Raw genomic sequence first — 21624 nt, forward strand, 5'->3', positions numbered from 1 at the left:
AGTTCGTAGTAAGTGTGGGAATAAAGGATAAAAATATCTAAAAAAAATGTAAAAAAAATAAAAGAAAAATATATTTAAAAAGTTCTCAGTTTGGAGACTCGAACTAACGACCAGCAAATTAGATGGCTCGTGCTGCAGATCTGGCCACGAAGCTTCCTACTCCCAGCGCGTCTGAATTGTCTAAGACTCTCATTATGATTATCCACTAAAAGTTTTAACGTGGTGTCATTCTGGTCTAAAAGCACAATGTTTGAATAGGAATGAATTCTGCGCATGTGCGTGAACTCAACTCCTAAAATTTCTCTTGAATGTAGAAATATTTTGACACAAAATTTTATTTTAGTAGTATAAGATTTTGAAAAGTTCGTAGTAAGTGTGGGAATAAAGGATAAAAATATCTAAAAAAAATGTAAAAAAATAAAAGAAAAATATATTTAAAAAGTTCTCAGTTTGGAGACTCGAACTGGAGACCAGCAAAACTAGATGGCTCGTGCTGCCGATCTGGCCACGAAGCTTCGTACCCGCAGCGCGTCTGAATGGTCTAAGACTCTCATTACGATTATCCACTAAAAGTTTTAACGTGGTGTCATTCTGGTCTAAAAGCACAATGTTTTGAATAGGAATGAATTCTGCGCATGTGCGTGAACTCGACTCCTAAAATTTCTCTTGAATGTAGAAATATTTTGACACAAAATTTTATTTTAGTAGTATAAGATTTTGAAAAGTTCGTAGTAAGTGAAGGAATAAAGGATAAAAATATCTAAAAAAAATGTAAAAAAAAGAAAAGAAAAATATATTGAAAAAGTTCTCAGTTTCGAGACTCGAACTGGAGACCAGCAAAACTAGATGGCTCGTGCTGCCGATCTGGCCACGAAGCTTCGTACCCGCAGCGCGTCTGAATGGTCTAAGACTCTCATTATGATTATCCACTAAAAGTTTTAACGTGGTGTCATTCTGGTCTAAAAGCACAATGTTTTGAATAGGAATGAATACTGCGCATGTGCGTGAACTCGACTCCTAAAATTTCTCTTTAATATAGAAATATTTTGACATAAAATTTTATTTTAGTAGTATAAGATTTGGAAAAGTTCGTAGTAAGTGTGGGAATAAAGGATAAAAATATCTAAAAAAATGTAAAAAAAAAGAAAAGAAAATATATTTAAAAAGTTCTCAGTTTCGAGACTCGAATTGAAGACCAGCAAAACTATATGGCTCGGGCTGCCGATCTGGCCACGAAGCTTCGTACCCGCAGCGCGTCTGAATGGTCTAACACTCTCATTATGATTATCCACTAAAAGTTTTAACGTGGTGTCATTCTGGTCTAAAAGCACAATGTTTTGAATAGGAATGAATTCTGCGCATGTGCGTGAACTCGACTCCTAAAATTTCTCTTGAATATAGAAATATTTTGACATAAAATTTTATTTTAGTAGTATAAGATTTGGAAAAGTTCGTAGTAAGTGTGGGAATAAAGGATAAAAATATATAAAAAAATTTAAAAAAAAGAAAAGAAAAATATATTGAAAAAGTTCTCAGTTTCGAGACTCGAACTGGAGACCAGCAAAACTAGATGGCTCGTGCTGCCGATCTGGCCACTAAGCTTCGTACCCGCAGCGCGTCTGAATGGTCTAAGACTCTCATTACGATTATCCACTAAAAGTTTTAACGTGGTGTCATTCTGGTCTAAAAGCACAATGTTTTGAATAGGAATGAATTCTGCGCATGTGCGTGAACTCGACTCCTAAAATTTCTCTTGAATATAGAAATATTTTGACATAAAATTTTATTTTAGTAGTATAAGATTTGGAAAAGTTCGTAGTAAGTGTGGGAATAAAGGATAAAAATATCTAAAAAAAACGTAAAAAAAAGAAAAGAAAAATATATTTAAAAAGTTCTCAGTTTTGAGACTCGAACTGAAGACCAGCAAAACTAGATGGCTCGTGCTGCCGATCTATCCACTACGCTTCGTACCCGCAGCGCGTCTGAATGGTCTAAGACTCTCATTATGATTATCCACTAAAAGATTTAACGTGGTGCCATTCTGGTCTAAAAGCACAATGTTTTGAATAGGAATGAATTCTGCGCATGTGCGTGAAGTCGACTCCTAAAATTTCTCTTGAATATAGAAATATTTTGACATAAAATTTTATTTTACTAGTATAAGATTTTTAAAAGTTCGTAGTAAGTGTGGGAATAAAGGATAAAAATATATAAAAAAAATGTTAAAAAAAGGAAAGAAAAATTTATTTAAAAACTTCTCAGTTTCGAGACTCGAACTGAAGACCAGCAAAACTAGATGGCTCGTGCTGCCGATCTGGCTACGGAGCTTCGTACCCGCAACACGTCTGAATGGTCTAAGACTCTCATTATGATTATCCACTAAAAGTTTTAACGTGGTGTTTTTCTGGTCTAAAAGCACAATGTTTTGAATAGGAATGAATTCTGCGCATGTGCGTGAACTCGACTCCTAACATTTATCTTGAATATAGAAATATTTTGACATAAAATTTTATTTTACTAGTATAATTTTTGGAAAAGTTCGTAGTAAGTGTGGGAATAAAGGATAAAAATATATAAAAAAATGTAAAAAAAAAAAGAAAAATATATTGAAAAAGTTCTCAGTTTCGAGACTCGAACTGGAGACCAGCAAAACTAGATGGCTCGTGCTGCCGATCTGGCCACGAAGCTTCGTACCCGCAGCGCGTCTGAATGGTCTAACACTCTCATTATGATTATCCACTAAAAGTTTTAACGTGGTGTCATTCTGGTCTAAAAGCACAATGTTTTGAATAGGAATGAATTCTGCGCATGTGCGTGAACTCGACTCCTAAAATTTCTCTTGAATATAGAAATATTTTGACATAAAATTTTATTTTAGTAGTATACGATTTGGAAAAGTTCGTAGTAAGTGTGGGAATAAAGGATAAAAATATATAAAAAATTTAAAAAAAAGAAAAGAAAAATATATTGAAAAAGTTCTCAGTTTCGAGACTCGAACTGGAGACCAGCAAAACTAGATGGCTCGTGCTGCCGATCTGGCCACGAAGCTTCGTACCCGCAGCGCGTCTGAAGGGTCTAAGACTCTCATTACGATTATCCACTAAAAGTTTTAACGTGGTGTCATTCTGGTCTAAAAGCACAATGTTTTGAATAGGAATGAATTCTGCGCATGTGCGTGAACTCGACTCCTAAAATTTCTCTTGAATGTAGAAATATTTTGACACAAAATTTTATTTTAGTAGTATAAGATTTTGAAAAGTTCGTAGTAAGTATGGGAATAAAGGATAAAAATATCTAAAAAAAAATGTAAAAAAAAGAAAAGAAAAATATATTGAAAAAGTTCTCAGTTTCGAGACTCGAACTGGAGACCAGCAAAACTAGATGGCTCGCGCTGCCGTTCTGGCCACGAAGCTTCGTACCCGCAGCGCGTCTGAATGGTCTAACACTCTCATTATGATTATCCACTAAAAGTTTTAACGTGGTGTCATTCTGGTCTAAAAGCACAATGTTTTGAATAGGAATGAATTCTGCGCATGTGCGTGAACTCAACTCCTAAAATTTCTCTTGAATATAGAAATATTTTGACATAAAATTTTATTTTAGTAGTATAAGATTTGGAAAAGTTCGTAGTAAGTGAAGGAATAAAGGATAAAAATATCTTAAAAAAATGTAAAAAAAATAAAAGAAAAATATATTTAAAAAGTTCTCAGTTTCGAGACTCGAACTGAAGACCAGCAAAACTAGATGGCTCGTGCTGCCGATCTGGCCACGAAGCTTCGTACCCGCAGCGCGTCTGAATGGTCTAAGACTCTCATTATGATTATCCACTAAAAGTTTTAACGTGGTGTCATTCTGGTCTAAAAGCACAATGTTTTGAATAGGAATGAATTCTGCGCATGTCCGTGAACTCGACTCCTAAAATTTCTCTTGAATATAGAAATATTTTGACATAAAATTTTATTTTAGTAGTATAAGATTTGGAAAAGTTCGTAGTAAGTTTGGGAATAAAGGATAAAAATATCTAAAAAAAAAATGTAAAGAAAAGAAAAGAAAAATATATTTAAGAAGTTCTCAGTTTCGAGACTCGAACTGAAGACCAGCAAAACTAGATGGCTCGTGCTGCCGATCTGGCTACGGAGCTTCGTACCCGCAACACGTCTGAATGGTCTAAGACTCTCATTATGATTATCCACTAAAAGTTTTAACGTGGTGTTTTTCTGGTCTAAAAGCACAATGTTTTGAATAGGAATGAATTCTGCGCATGTGCGTGAACTCGACTCCTAACATTTATCTTGAATATAGAAATATTTTGACATAAAATTTTATTTTACTAGTATAATTTTTGGAAAAGTTCGTAGTAAGTGTGGGAATAAAGGATAAAAATATATAAAAAAATGTAAAAAAAAAAAGAAAAATATATTGAAAAAGTTCTCAGTTTCGAGACTCGAACTGGAGACCAGCAAAACTAGACGGCTCGTGCTGCCGATCTGGCCACGAAGCTTCGTACCCGCAGCGCGTCTGAATGGTCTAACACTCTCATTATGATTATCCACTAAAAGTTTTAACGTGGTGTCATTCTGGTCTAAAAGCACAATGTTTTGAATAGGAATGAATTCTGCGCATGTGCGTGAACTCGACTCCTAAAATTTCTCTTGAATATAGAAATATTTTGACATAAAATTTTATTTTAGTAGTATACGATTTGGAAAAGTTCGTAGTAAGTGTGGGAATAAAGGATAAAAATATATAAAAAATTTAAAAAAAAGAAAAGAAAAATATATTGAAAAAGTTCTCAGTTTCGAGACTCGAACTGGAGACCAGCAAAACTAGATGGCTCGTGCTGCCGATCTGGCCACGAAGCTTCGTACCCGCAGCGCGTCTGAAGGGTCTAAGACTCTCATTACGATTATCCACTAAAAGTTTTAACGTGGTGTCATTCTGGTCTAAAAGCACAATGTTTTGAATAGGAATGAATTCTGCGCATGTGCGTGAACTCGACTCCTAAAATTTCTCTTGAATGTAGAAATATTTTGACACAAAATTTTATATTAGTAGTATAAGATTTTGAAAAGTTCGTAGTAAGTATGGGAATAAAGGATAAAAATATCTAAAAAAAATGTAAAAAAAAGAAAAGAAAAATATATTGAAAAAGTTCTCAGTTTCGAGACTCGAACTGGAGACCAGCAAAACTAGATGGCTCGCGCTGCCGATCTGGCCACGAAGCTTCGTACCCGCAGCGCGTCTGAATGGTCTAACACTCTCATTATGATTATCCACTAAAAGTTTTAACGTGGTGTCATTCTGGTCTAAAAGCACAATGTTTTGAATAGGAATGAATTCTGCGCATGTGCGTGAACTCAACTCCTAAAATTTCTCTTGAATATAGAAATATTTTGACATAAAATTTTATTTTAGTAGTATAAGATTTGAAAAAGTTCGTAGTAAGTGAAGGAATAAAGGATAAAAATATCTTTAAAAAATGTAAAAAAAATAAAAGAAAAATATATTTAAAAAGTTCTCAGTTTCGAGACTCGAACTGAAGACCAGCAAAACTAGATGGCTCGTGCTGCCGATCTGGCCACGAAGCTTCGTACCCGCAGCGCGTCTGAATGGTCTAAGACTCTCATTATGATTATCCACTAAAAGTTTTAACGTGGTGTCATTCTGGTCTAAAAGCACAATGTTTTGAATAGGAATGAATTCTGCGCATGTCCGTGAACTCGACTCCTAAAATTTCTCTTGAATATAGAAATATTTTGACATAAAATTTTATTTTAGTAGTATAAGATTTGGAAAAGTTCGTAGTAAGTTTGGGAATAAAGGATAAAAATATCTAAAAAAAAAATGTAAAGAAAAGAAAAGAAAAATATATTTAAGAAGTTCTCAGTTTCGAGACTCGAACTGAAGACCTTCAAAACTAGATGGCTCGTGCTGCCGATCTGGCCACGAAGCTTCGTGCCCGCAGCGCGTCTGAATAGTCTAAGACTCTCATTATGATTATCCACTAAAAGTTTTAACGTGGTGTCATTCTGGTCTAAAAGCACAATGTTTTGAATAGGAATGAATTCTGCGCATGTGCGTGAACTCGACTCCTAAAATTTCTCTTGAATGTAGAAATATTTTGACACAAAATTTTATTTTAGTAGTATAAGATTTTGAAAAGTTCGTAGTAAGTATGGGAATAAAGGATAAAAATATCTAAAAAAAATGTAAAAAAAAGAAAAGAAAAATATATTGAAAAAGTTCTCAGTTTCGAGACTCGAACTGGAGACCAGCAAAACTAGATGGCACGCGCTGCCGATCTGGCCACAAAGCTTCGTACCCGCAGCGCGTCTGAATGGTCTAACACTCTCATTATGATTATCCACTAAAAGTTTTAACGTGGTGTCATTCTGGTCTAAAAGCACAATGTTTTGAATAGGAATGAATTCTGCGCATGTGCGTGAACTCGACTCCTAAAATTTCTCTTGAATATAGAAATATTTTGACATAAAATTTTATTTTAGTAGTATAAGATTTGGAAAAGTTCGTAGTAAGTGAAGGAATAAAGGATAAAAATATCTTAAAAAAATGTAAAAAAAAAGAAAAGAAAAATATATTTAAAAAGTTCTCAGTTTCGAGACTCGAACTGAAGACCAGCAAAACTAGATGGCTCGTGCTGCCGATCTGGCCACGAAGCTTCGTACCCGCAGCGCGTCTGAATGGTCTAAGACTCTCATTATGATTATCCACTAAAAGTTTTAACGTGGTGTCATTCTGGTCTAAAAGCACAATGTTTTGAATAGGAATGAATACTGCGCATGTGCGTGAACTCGACTCCTAAAATTTCTCTTGAATATAGAAATATTTTGACATAAAATTTTATTTTAGTAGTATAAGATTTGGAAAAGTTCGTAGTAAGTGTGGGAATAAAGGATAAAAATATCTAAAAAAATGTAAAAAAAAGAAAAGAAAATATATTTAAAAAGTTCTCAGTTTCGAGACTCGAATTTAAGACCAGCAAAACTATATGGCTCGGGCTGCCGATCTGGCCACGAAGCTTCGTACCTGCAGCGCGTCTGAATGGTCTAACACTCTCATTATGATTATCCACTAAAAGTTTTAACGTGGTGTCATTCTGGTCTAAAAGCACAATGTTTTGAATAGGAATGAATTCTGCGCATGTGCGTGAAGTCGACTCCTAAAATTTCTCTTGAATGTAGATATATTTTGACACAAAATTTTATTTTAGTAGTATAAGATTTTGAAAAGTTCGTAGTAAGTGTGGGAATAAAGGATAAAAATATCTAAAAAAAATGTAAAAAAAATAAAAGAAAAATATATTTAAAAAGTTCTCAGTTTGGAGACTCGAACTGACGACCAGCAAATTAGATGGCTCGTGCTGCAGATCTGGCCACGAAGCTTCCTACTCCCAGCGCGTCTGAATTGTCTAAGACTCTCATTATGATTATCCACTAAAAGTTTTAACGTGGTGTCATTCTGGTCTAAAAGCACAATGTTTGAATAGGAATGAATTCTGCGCATGTGCGTGAACTCAACTCCTAAAATTTCTCTTGAATGTAGAAATATTTTGACTCAAAATTTTATTTTAGTAGTATAAGATTTTGAAAAGTTCGTAGTAAGTGTGGGAATAAAGGATAAAAATATCTAAAAAAAATGTAAAAAAAATAAAAGAAAAATATATTTAAAAAGTTCTCAGTTTGGAGACTCGAACTGAAGACCAGCAAAACTAGATGGCTCGTGCTGCCGATCTGGCTACGGAGCTTCGTACCCGCAACACGTCTGAATGGTCTAAGACTCTCATTATGATTATCCACTAAAAGTTTTAACGTGGTGTTTTTCTGGTCTAAAAGCACAATGTTTTGAATAGGAATGAATTCTGCGCATGTGCGTGAACTCGACTCCTAACATTTATCTTGAATATAGAAATATTTTGACATAAAATTTTATTTTACTAGTATAATTTTTGGAAAAGTTCGTAGTAAGTGTGGGAATAAAGGATAAAAATATATAAAAAAATGTAAAAAAAAAAAGAAAAATATATTGAAAAAGTTCTCAGTTTCGAGACTCGAACTGGAGACCAGCAAAACTAGATGGCTCGTGCTGCCGATCTGGCCACGAAGCTTCGTACCCGCAGCGCGTCTGAATGGTCTAACACTCTCATTATGATTATCCACTAAAAGTTTTAACGTGGTGTCATTCTGGTCTAAAAGCACAATGTTTTGAATAGGAATGAATTCTGCGCATGTGCGTGAACTCGACTCCTAAAATTTCTCTTGAATATAGAAATATTTTGACATAAAATTTTATTTTAGTAGTATAAGATTTGGAAAAGTTCGTAGTAAGTGAAGGAATAAAGGATAAAAATATCTTAAAAAAATGTAAAAAAAAGAAAAGAAAAATATATTTAAAAAGTTCTCAGTTTCGAGACTCGAACTGAAGACCAGCAAAACTAGATGGCTCGTGCTGCCGATTTGGCCACGAAGCTTCGTACCCGCAGCGCGTCTGAATGGTCTAAGACTCTCATTATGATTATCCACTAAAAGTTTTAACGTGGTGTCATTCTGGTCTAAAAGCACAATGTTTTGAATAGGAATGAATTCTGCGCATGTGCGTGAAGTCGACTCCTAAAATTTCTCTTGAATGTAGATATATTTTGACACAAAATTTTATTTAAGTAGTATAAGATTTTGAAAAGTTCGTAGTAAGTGTGGGAATAAAGGATAAAAATATCTAAAAAAAATGTAAAAAAAATAAAAGAAAAATATATTTAAAAAGTTCTCAGTTTCGAGACTCGAACTGAAGACCAGCAAAACTAGATGGCTCGTGCTGCCGATCTGGCCACGAAGCTTCGTACCCGCAGCGCGTCTGAATGGTCTAAGACTCTCATTATGATTATCCACTAAAAGTTTTAACGTGGTGTCATTCTGGTCTAAAAGCACAATGTTTTGAATAGGAATGAATTCTGCGCATGTCCGTGAACTCGACTCCTAAAATTTCTCTTGAATATAGAAATATTTTGACATAAAATTTTATTTTAGTAGTATAAGATTTGGAAAAGTTCGTAGTAAGTTTGGGAATAAAGGATAAAAATATCTAAAAAAAAAATGTAAAGAAAAGAAAAGAAAAATATATTTAAGAAGTTCTCAGTTTCGAGACTCGAACTGAAGACCTTCAAAACTAGATGGCTCGTGCTGCCGATCTGGCCACGAAGCTTCGTGCCCGCAGCGCGTCTGAATAGTCTAAGACTCTCATTATGATTATCCACTAAAAGTTTTAACGTGGTGTCATTCTGGTCTAAAAGCACAATGTTTTGAATAGGAATGAATTCTGCGCATGTGCGTGAACTCGACTCCTAAAATTTCTCTTGAATGTAGAAATATTTTGACACAAAATTTTATTTTAGTAGTATAAGATTTTGAAAAGTTCGTAGTAAGTATGGGAATAAAGGATAAAAATATCTAAAAAAAATGTAAAAAAAAGAAAAGAAAAATATATTGAAAAAGTTCTCAGTTTCGAGACTCGAACTGGAGACCAGCAAAACTAGATGGCACGCGCTGCCGATCTGGCCACGAAGCTTCGTACCCGCAGCGCGTCTGAATGGTCTAACACTCTCATTATGATTATCCACTAAAAGTTTTAACGTGGTGTCATTCTGGTCTAAAAGCACAATGTTTTGAATAGGAATGAATTCTGCGCATGTGCGTGAACTCGACTCCTAAAATTTCTCTTGAATATAGAAATATTTTGACATAAAATTTTATTTTAGTAGTATAAGATTTGGAAAAGTTCGTAGTAAGTGAAGGAATAAAGGATAAAAATATCTTAAAAAAATGTAAAAAAAAAGAAAAGAAAAATATATTTAAAAAGTTCTCAGTTTCGAGACTCGAACTGAAGACCAGCAAAACTAGATGGCTCGTGCTGCCGATCTGGCCACGAAGCTTCGTACCCGCAGCGCGTCTGAATGGTCTAAGACTCTCATTATGATTATCCACTAAAAGTTTTAACGTGGTGTCATTCTGGTCTAAAAGCACAATGTTTTGAATAGGAATGAATACTGCGCATGTGCGTGAACTCGACTCCTAAAATTTCTCTTGAATATAGAAATATTTTGACATAAAATTTTATTTTAGTAGTATAAGATTTGGAAAAGTTCGTAGTAAGTGTGGGAATAAAGGATAAAAATATCTAAAAAAATGTAAAAAAAAAGAAAAGAAAATATATTTAAAAAGTTCTCAGTTTCGAGACTCGAATTGAAGACCAGCAAAACTATATGGCTCGGGCTGCCGATCTGGCCACGAAGCTTCGTACCTGCAGCGCGTCTGAATGGTCTAACACTCTCATTATGATTATCCACTAAAAGTTTTAACGTGGTGTCATTCTGGTCTAAAAGCACAATGTTTTGAATAGGAATGAATTCTGCGCATGTGCGTGAAGTCGACTCCTAAAATTTCTCTTGAATGTAGATATATTTTGACACAAAATTTTATTTTAGTAGTATAAGATTTTGAAAAGTTCGTAGTAAGTGTGGGAATAAAGGATAAAAATATCTAAAAAAAATGTAAAAAAAATAAAAGAAAAATATATTTAAAAAGTTCTCAGTTTGGAGACTCGAACTGACGACCAGCAAATTAGATGGCTCGTGCTGCAGATCTGGCCACGAAGCTTCCTACTCCCAGCGCGTCTGAATTGTCTAAGACTCTCATTATGATTATCCACTAAAAGTTTTAACGTGGTGTCATTCTGGTCTAAAAGCACAATGTTTGAATAGGAATGAATTCTGCGCATGTGCGTGAACTCAACTCCTAAAATTTCTCTTGAATGTAGAAATATTTTGACTCAAAATTTTATTTTAGTAGTATAAGATTTTGAAAAGTTCGTAGTAAGTGTGGGAATAAAGGATAAAAATATCTAAAAAAAATGTAAAAAAAATAAAAGAAAAATATATTTAAAAAGTTCTCAGTTTGGAGACTCGAACTGGAGACCAGCAAAACTAGATGGCTCGTGCTGCCGATCTGGCCACGAAGCTTCGTACCCGCAGCGCGTCTGAATGGTCTAAGACTCTCATTACGATTATCCACTAAAAGTTTTAACGTGGTGTCATTCTGGTCTAAAAGCACAATGTTTTGAATAGGAATGAATTCTGCGCATGTGCGTGAACTCGACTCCTACAATTTCTCTTGAATGTAGAAATATTTTGACACAAAATTTTATTTTAGTAGTATAAGATTTTGAAAAGTTCGTAGTAAGTATGGGAATAAAGGATAAAAATATCTAAAAAAAATGTAAAAAAAAGAAAAGAAAAATATATTGAAAAAGTTCTCAGTTTCGAGACTCGAACTGGAGACCAGCAAAACTAGATGGCTCGCGCTGCCGATCTGGCCACGAAGCTTCCTACCCGCAGCGCGTCTGAATGGTCTAACACTCTCATTATGATTATCCACTAAAAGTTTTAACGTGGTGTCATTCTGGTCTAAAAGCACAATGTTTTGAATAGGAATGAATTCTGCGCATGTGCGTGAACTCGACTCCTAAAATTTCTCTTGAATATAGAAATATTTTGACATAAAATTTTATTTTAGTAGTATAAGATTTGGAAAAGTTCGTAATAAGTGAAGGAATAAAGGATAAAAATATCTTAAAAAAATGTAAAAAAAAGAAAAGAAAAATATATTTAAAAAGTTCTCAGTTTCGAGACTCGAACTGAAGACCAGCAAAACTAGATGGCTCGTGCTGCCGATCTGGCCACGAAGCTTCGTACCCGCAGCGCGTCTGAATGGTCTAAGACTCTCATTATGATTATCCACTAAAAGTTTTAACGTGGTGTCATTCTGGTCTAAAAGCACAATGTTTTGAATAGGAATGAATACTGCGCATGTGCGTGAACTCGACTCCTAAAATTTCTCTTTAATATAGAAATATTTTGACATAAAATTTTATTTTAGTAGTATAAGATTTGGAAAAGTTCGTAGTAAGTGTGGGAATAAAGGATAAAAATATCTAAAAAAATGTAAAAAAAAAGAAAAGAAAATATATTTAAAAAGTTCTCAGTTTCGAGACTCGAATTGAAGACCAGCAAAACTATATGGCTCGGGCTGCCGATCTGGCCACGAAGCTTCGTACCCGCAGCGCGTCTGAATGGTCTAACACTCTCATTATGATTATCCACTAAAAGTTTTAACGTGGTGTCATTCTGGTCTAAAAGCACAATGTTTTGAATAGGAATGAATTCTGCGCATGTGCGTGAACTCGACTCCTAAAATTTCTCTTGAATATAGAAATATTTTGACATAAAATTTTATTTTAGTAGTATAAGATTTGGAAAAGTTCGTAGTAAGTGTGGGAATAAAGGATAAAAATATATAAAAAATTTAAAAAAAAGAAAAGAAAAATATATTGAAAAAGTTCTCAGTTTCGAGACTCGAACTGGAGACCAGCAAAACTAGATGGCTCGTGCTGCCGATCTGGCCACTAAGCTTCGTACCCGCAGCGCGTCTGAATGGTCTAAGACTCTCATTACGATTATCCACTAAAAGTTTTAACGTGGTGTCATTCTGGTCTAAAAGCACAATGTTTTGAATAGGAATGAATTCTGCGCATGTGCGTGAACTCGACTCCTAAAATTTCTCTTGAATATAGAAATATTTTGATATAAAATTTTATTTTAGTAGTATAAGATTTGGAAAAGTTCGTAGTAAGTGTGGGAATAAAGGATAAAAATATCTAAAAAAAACGTAAAAAAAAGAAAAGAAAAATATATTGAAAAAGTTCTCAGTTTCGAGACTCGAACTGACGACCAGCAAATTAGATGGCTCGTGCTGCCGATCTGGCCACGAAGCTTCCTACTCGCAGCGCGTCTGAATTGTCTAAGACTCTCATTATGATTATCCACTAAAAGTTTTAACGTGGTGTCATTCTGGTCTAAAAGCACAATGTTTGAATAGGAATGAATTCTGCGCATGTGCGTGAACTCAACTCCTAAAATTTCTCTTGAATATAGAAATATTTTGACATAAAATTTTATTTTACTAGTATAAGATTTTTAAAAGTTCGCAGTAAGTGTGGGAATAAAGGATAAAAATATCTAAAAAAAATGTTAAAAAAAGGAAAGAAAAATATATTTAAAAAGTTCTCAGTTTCGAGACTCGAACTGAAGACCAGCAAAACTAGATGGCTCGTGCTGCCGATCTGGCCTCGGAGCTTCGTACCCGCAACACGTCTGAATGGTCTAAGACTCTCATTATGATTATCCACTAAAAGTTTTAACGTGGTGTTTTTCTGGTCTAAAAGCACAATGTTTTGAATAGGAATGAATTCTGCGCATGTGCGTGAACTCGACTCCTAAAATTTCTCTTGAATATAGAAATATTTTGACATAAAATTTTATTTTAGTAGTATAAGATTTGGAAAAGTTCGTAGTAAGTGTGGGAATAAAGGATAAAAATATATAAAAAATTTAAAAAAAAGAAAAGAAAAATATATTGAAAAAGTTCTCAGTTTCGAGACTCGAACTGGAGACCAGCAAAACTAGATGGCTCGTGCTGCCGATCTGGCCACGAAGCTTCGTACCCGCAGCGTGTCTGAATGGTCTAAGACTCTCATTACGATTATCCACTAAAAGTTTTAACGTGGTGTCATTCTGGTCTAAAAGCACAATGTTTTGAATAGGAATGAATTCTGCGCATGTGCGTGAACTCGACTCCTAAAATTTCTCTTGAATGTACAAATATTTTGACACAAAATTTTATTTTAGTAGTATAAGATTTTGAATAGTTCGTAGTAGGTATGGGAATAAAGGATAAAAATATCTAAAAAAAATGTAAAAAAAAGAAAAGAAAAATATATTGAAAAAGTTCTCAGTTTCGAGACTCGAACTGGAGACCAGCAAAACTAGATGGCTCGCGCTGCCGATCTGGCCACGAAGCTTCGTACCCGCAGCGCGTCTGAATGGTCTAACACTCTCATTATGATTATCCACTAAAAGTTTTAACGTGGTGTCATTCTGGTCTAAAAACACAATGTTTTGAATAGGAATGAATTCTGCGCATGTGCGTGAACTCGACTCCTAAAATTTCTCTTGAATATAGAAATATTTTGACATAAAATTTTATTTTAGTAGTATAAGATTTGGAAAAGTTCGTAGTAAGTGTGGGAATAAAGGATAAAAATATCTTTAAAAAATGTAAAAAAAAGAAAAGAAAAATATATTTAAAAAGTTCTCAGTTTCGAGTCTCGAACTGAAGACCAGCAAAACTAGATGGCTCGTGCTGCCGATCTGGCCACGAAGCCTCGTACCCGCAGCACGTCTGAATGGTCTAAGACTCTCATTATGATTATCCACTAAAAGTTTTAACGTGGTGTCATTCTGGTCTAAAAGGACAATGTTTTGAATAGGAATGAATACTGCGCATGTGCGTGAACTCGACTCCTAAAATTTCTCTTGAATATAGAAATATTTTGACATAAAATTTTATTTTATTAGTATAAGATTCGGAAAAGTTCGTAGTAAGTGTGGGAATAAAGGATAAAAATATCTAAAAAAATGTAAAAAAAAAGAAAAGAAAATATATTTAAAAAGTTCTCAGTTTCGAGACTCGAATTGAAGACCAGCAAAACTATATGGCTCGGGCTGCCGATCTGGCCACGAAGCATCGTACCCGCAACGCGTCTGAATGGTCTAAGACTCTGATTATGATTATCCACTAAAAGTTTTAACGTGGTGTCATTCTGGTCTAAAAACACAATGTTTTGAATAGGAATGAATTCTGCGCATGTGCGTGAACTCGACTCCTAAAATTTCTCTTGAATATAGAAATATTTTGACATAAAATTTTATTTTAGTAGTATAAGATTTGGAAAAGTTCGTAGTAAGTGTGGGAATAAAGGATAAAAATATCTTTAAAAAATGTAAAAAAAAGAAAAGAAAAATATATTTAAAAAGTTCTCAGTTTCGAGACTCGAACTGAAGACCAGCAAAACTAGATGGCTCGTGCTGCCGATCTGGCCTCGGAGCTTCGTACCCCCAACACGTCTGAATGGTCTAAGACTCTCATTATGATTATCCACTAAAAGTTTTAACGTGGTGTTTTTCTGGTCTAAAAGCACAATGTTTTGAATAGGAATGAATTCTGCGCATGTGCGTGAACTCGACTCCTAAAATTTCTCTTGAATATAGAAATATTTTGACATAAAATTTTATTTTAGTAGTATAAGATTTGGAAAAGTTCGTAGTAAGTGTGGGAATAAAGGATAAAAATATATAAAAAATTTAAAAAAAAGAAAAGAAAAATATATTGAAAAAGTTCTCAGTTTCGAGACTCGAACTGGAGACCAGCAAAACTAGATGGCTCGTGCTGCCGATCTGGCCACGAAGCTTCGTATCCGCAGCGAGTCTGAATGGTCTAAGACTCTCATTACGATTATCCACTAAAAGTTTTAACGTGGTGTCATTCTGGTCTAAAAGCACAATGTTTTGAATAGGAATGAATTCTGCGCATGTGCGTGAACTCGACTCCTAAAATTTCTCTTGAATGTAGAAATATTTTGACACAAAATTTTATTTTAGTAGTATAAGATTTGGAAAAGTTCGTAGTAAGTGTGGGAATAAAGGATAAAAATATATAAAAAATTTAAAAAAAATAAAAGAAAAATATATTGAAAAAGTTCTCAGTTTCGAGACTCGAACTGGAGACCAGCAAAACTAGATGGCTCGTGCTGCCGATCTGGCCACGAAGCTTCGTACCCGCAGCGTGTCTGAATGGTCTAAGACTCTCATTACGATTATCCACTAAAAGTTTTAACGTGGTGTCATTCTGGTCTAAAAGCACAATGTTTTGAATAGGAATGAATTCTGCGCATGTGCGTGAACTCGACTCCTAAAATTTCTCTTGAATGTACAAATATTTTGACACAAAATTTTATTTTAGTAGTATAAGATTTTGAATAGTTCGTAGTAGGTATGGGAATAAAGGATAAAAATATCTAAAAAAAATGTTAAAAAAAGAAAAGAAAAATATATTGAAAAAGTTCTCAGTTTCGAGACTCGAACTGGAGACCAGCAAAACTAGATGGCTCGCGCTGCCGATCTGGCCACGAAGCTTCGTACCCGCAGCGCGTCTGAATGGTCTAACACTCTCATTATGATTATCCACTAAAAGTTTTAACGTGGTGTCATTCTGGTCTAAAAACACAATGTTTTGAATAGGAATGAATTCTGCGCATGTGCGTGAACTCGACTCCTAAAATTTCTCTTGAATATAGAAATATTTTGACATAAAATTTTATTTTAGTAGTATAAGATTTGGAAAAGTTCGTAGTAAGTGTGGGAATAAAGGATAAAAATATCTTTAAAAAATGTAAAAAAAAGAAAAGAAAAATATATTTAAAAAGTTCTCAGTTTCGAGACTCGAACTGAAGACCAGCAAAACTAGATGGCTCGTGCTGCCGATCTGGCCACGAAGCTTCGTACCCGCAGCACGTCTGAATGGTCTAAGACTCTCATTATGATTATCCACTAAAAGTTTTAACGTGGTGTCATTCTGGTCTAAAAGGACAATGTTTTGAATAGGAATGAATACTGCGCATGTGCGTGAACTCGACTCCTAAAATTTCTCTTGAATATAGAAATATTTTGACATAAAATTTTATTTTAGTAGTATAAGATTCGGAAAAGTTCGTAGTAAGTGTGGGAATAAAGGATAAAAATATCTAAAAAAATGTAAAAAAAAGAAAAGAAAATATATTTAAAAAGTTCTCAGTTTCGAGACTCGAATTGAAGACCAGCAAAACTATATGGCTCGGGCTGCCGATCTGGCCACGAAGCATCGTACCCGCAACGCGTCTGAATGGTCTAAGACTCTGATTATGATTATCCACTAAAAGTTTTAACGTGGTGTCATTCTGGTCTAAAAGCACAATGTTTTGAATAGGAATGAATTCTGCGCATGTGCGTGACCTCGACTCCTAAAATTTCTCTTTAATATAGAAATATTTTGACATAAAATTTTATTTTAGTAGTATAAGATTTGGAAAAGTTCGTAGTAAATGTGGGAATAAAGGATAAAAATATCTAACAAAAATGTAAAAAAAAGAAAAGAAAATATATTTAAAAAGTTCTCAGTTTCGAGACTCGAATTGAAGACCAGCAAAACTATATGGCTCGGGCTGCCGATCTGGCCACGAAGCATCGTACCCGCAACGCGTCTGAATGGTCTAAGACTCTCATTATGATTATCCACTAAAAGTTTTAACATGGTGTCATTCTGGTCTAAAAGCACAATGTTTTGAATAGGAATGAATACTGCGCATGTGCGTGAACTCGACTCCTAAAATTTCTCTTGAATATAGAAATATTTTGACATAAAATTTTATTTTAGTAGTATAAGATTTGGAAAAGTTCGTAGTAAGTGTGGGAATAAAGGATAAAAATATCTAAAAAAAATGTAAAAAAAAGAAAAGAAAAATATATTTAAAAAGTTCTCAGTTTCGAGACTCGAACTGAAGACCAGCAAAACTAGATGGCTCGTGCTGCCGATCTGGCCACGAAGCTTCGTAGCCGCAACGCGTCTGAATGGTCTAAGACTCTCATTATGATTATCCACTAAAAGTTTTAACGTGCTGTCATTCTGGTCTAAAAGCACAATGTTTTGAATAGGAATGAATTCTGCGCATGTGCGTGAACTCGACTCCTAAAATTTCTCTTGAATATAGAAATATTTTGACATAAAATTTTATTTTAGTATTATAAGATTTGGAAAAGTTCGTAGTAAGTGTGGGAATAAAGGATAAAAATATCTAAAAAAAATTAAAAAAAGAAAAGAAAAATATATTTAAAAAGTTCTCAGTTTCGAGACTCGAACTGAAGACCAGCAATACTAGATGGCTCGTGCTGCCGATCTTGCCACGAAGCTTCGTACCCGTAGACCGTCTGAATGGTCTAAGACTCTCATTATGATTATCCACTAAAAGTTTTAACGTGGTGTCATTCTGGTCTAAAAGCACAATGTTTTGAATAGGAATGAATTCTGCGCATGCGCGTGAACTCGACTCCTAAAATTTCTCTTGAATATAGAAATATTTTGACATAAATTTTATTTTAGTATTATAAGATTTAGAAAAGTTCGTAGTAAGTGTGGGAATAAAGGATAAAAATATCTAAAAAAAATAAAAAAAAATAAAAGAAAAATATATTTAAAAAGTTCTCAGTTTCGAGACTCGAACTGAAGACCAGCAATATTAGATGGCTCGTGCTGCCGATCTTGCCACGAAGCTTCGTACCCGCAGGGCGTCTGAATGGTCTAAGACTCTCATTATGATTATCCACTAAAAGTTTTAACGTGGTGTCATTCTGGTCTAAAAGCACAATGTTTTGAATAGGAATGAATTCTGCGCATGTGCGTGAACTCGACTCCTAAAATTTCTCTTTAATATAGAAATATTTTGACATAAAATTTTATTTTAGTATTATAAGATTTGGAAAAGTTCGTAGTAAGTGTGGGAATAAAGGATAAAGATATCTAAAAAAAATAAAAAAAAAGAAAAGAAAAATATATTTAAAAAGTTCTCAGTTTCGAGACTCGAACTGAAGACCAGCAATACTAGATGGCTCGTGCTGCCGATCTTGCCACGAAGCTTCGTACCCGCAGAGCGTCTGAATGGTCTAAGACTCTCATTATGATTATCCACTAAAAGTTTTAACGTGGTGTCATTCTGGTCTAAAAGCACAATGTTTTGAATAGGAATGAATTCTGCGCATGTGCGTGAACTCGACTCCTAAAATTTCTCTTTAATATAGAAATATTTTGACATAAAATTTTATTTTAGTAGTATAAGATTTGGAAAAGTTCGTAGTAAATGTGGGAATAAAGGATAAAAATATCTAACAAAAATGTAAAAAAAAGAAAAGAAAAATATATTTAAAAAGTTCTCAGTTTCGAGACTCGAACTGAAGACCAGCAAAACTAGATGGCTCGTGCTGCCGATCTGGCCACGAAGCTTCGTACTCGCAGCGCGTCTGAATGGTCTAAGACTCTCATTATGAGTATCCACTAAAAGTTTTAACGTGGTGTCATTCTGGTCTAAAAGCACAATGTTTTGAATAGGAATGAATTCTGCGCATGTGCGTGAACTCGACTCCTAAAATTTCTCTTGAATATAGAAATATTTTGACATAAAATTTTATTTTAGTAGTATTAGTTTTGGAAAAGTTCGTAGTAAGTGTGGGAATACAGGATATAATATCTAAAAAAAATAAAAGAAAAATATATTTAAAAAGTTCTCAGTTTCGAGACTCGAACTGAAGAAAAGCAAAACTAGATGGCTCGTGCTGCTGATCTGGCCAGGAAGCTTCGTACCCGCAGCGCGTCTGAATGGTCTAAGACTCTCATTATGATAGGAATGAATTCTGCGCATGTGCGTGAACTCGACTCCTAAAATTTCTCTTGAATATAGAAATATTTTGAAATAAAATTTTATTTTAGTAGTATAAGATTTGGAAAAGTTCGTAGTAAGTGTGGGAATAAATTATAAAAGTATCTTAAAAAAATGTAAAAAAAAGAAAAGAAAAATATATTTAAAAAGTTCTCAGTTTCAAGACTCGAACTGAAGACCAGCAAAACTAGATGGCTCGTGGTGCCGATCTGGCCACGAAGCTTCGTACACGCAACGCGTCTGAATGGTCTAAGACTCTCATTATGATTATCCACTAAAAGTTTTAACGTGGTGTCATTCTGGTCTAAAAGCACAATGTTTTGAATAGGATTGAATTCTGCGCATGTGCGTGAACTCGACTCCTAAAATTTCTCTTTAATATAGAAATATTTTGACATAAAATTTTATTTTAGTAGTATAAGATTTGGAAAAGTTCGTAGTAAGTGTGGGAATAAAGGATAAAGATATCTAAAAAAAATGTAAAAAAAAGAAAAGAAAAATATATTTAAAAAGTTCTCAGTTTCGAGACTCGAACTGAAGACCAGCAAAACTAGATGGCTCGTGCTACCGATCTGGCCACGAAGCTTCGTACCCGCAACGCGTCTGAATGGTCTAAGACTCTCATTATGATTATCCACTAAAAGTTTTAACGTGGTGTCATTCTGGTCTAAAAGCACAATGTTTTGAATAGGAATGAATTCTGCGCATGTGCGTGAACTCGACTCCTAAAATTTCTCTTGAATATAGAAATATTTTGACATAAAATTTTATTTTAGTATTATAAGATTTGGAAAAGTTCGTAGTAAGTGTGGGAATAAAGGATAAAAATATCTAAAAAAAATGTAAAAAAAGGAAAAGAAAAATCTATTTAAAAAGTTCTCAGTTTCGAGACTCGAACTGAAGACCAGCAAAACTAGATGGCTCGTGCTGCCGGTCTGTCCTCGAAGCATCGTACCCGCAACGCGTCTGAATGGTCTAAGACTCTCATTATGATTATCCACTAAAAGTTTTAACGTGGTGTCATTCTGGTCTAAAAGAACAATGTTTTGAATAGGAATGAATTCTGCGCATGTGCGTGAACTAGACTCCTAAAATTTCTCTTGAATATAGAAATATTTTGACATAAAATTTTTTTTTAGTATTATAAGATTTGGAAAAGTTCGTAGTAAGTGTGGGAATAAAGGATAAAAATATCTAAAAAAAATGTAAAAAAAAGAAAAGAAAAATCTATTTAAAAAGTTCTCAGTTTCGAGACTCGAACTGAAGACCAGCAAAACTAGATGGCTCGTGCTGCCGGTCTGTCCTCGAAGCATCGTACCCGCAACGCGTCTGAATGGTCTAAGACTCTCATTATGATTATCCACTAAAAGTTTTAACGTGGTGTCATTCTGGTCTAAAAGCACAATGTTTTGAATAGGAATGAATTGTGCGCATGTGCGTGAACTAGACTCCTAAAATTTCTCTTGAATATAGAAATATTTTGACATAAAATTTTATTTTAGTAGTATTAGATTTGGAAAAGTTCGTAGTAAGTGTGGGAATAAAGGATAAAAATATCTAAAAAAAATAAAAAAATAAAAGAAAAATATATTTAAAAAGTTCTCAGTTTCGAGACTCGAACTGAAGACCAGCAAAACTAGATGGCTCGTGCTGCCGATCTGGCCACGAAGCTTCGTACCCGCAGCGCGTCTGAATGGTCTAAGACTCTCATGATTATCCACTAAAAGTTTTAACGTGGTGTCATTCTGGTCTAAAAGCACAATGTTTTGAATAGGAATGAATTCTGCGCATGTGCGTGAACTCGACTCCTAAAATTTCTCTTGAATATAGAAATATTTTGACATAAAATTTTATTTTAGTAGTATAAGATTTGGAAAAGTTCGTAGTAAGTGTGGGAATAAAGGATAAAAGTATCTTAAAAAAATGTAAAAAAAAGAAAAGAAAAATATATTTAAAAAGTTCTCAGTTTCGAGACTCGAACTGAAGACCAGCAAAACTAGATGGCTCGTGCTGCCGATCTGGCCACGAAGCTTCGTACCCAGAGCGCGTCTGAATATTCTAAGACTCTCATTATGATTATCCACTAAAAGTTTTAACGTGGTGTCATTCTTGTCTAAAAGCACAATGTTTTGAATAGGAATGAATTCTGCGCATATGCGTGAACACGACTCCTAAAATTTCTCTTGAATATAGAAA

The sequence above is a fragment of the Argiope bruennichi genome, chromosome 8, assembly GCF_947563725.1.
Source record: "Argiope bruennichi chromosome 8, qqArgBrue1.1, whole genome shotgun sequence".
In the NCBI taxonomy this organism is placed as follows: Eukaryota; Metazoa; Arthropoda; class Arachnida; order Araneae; family Araneidae; genus Argiope; species Argiope bruennichi.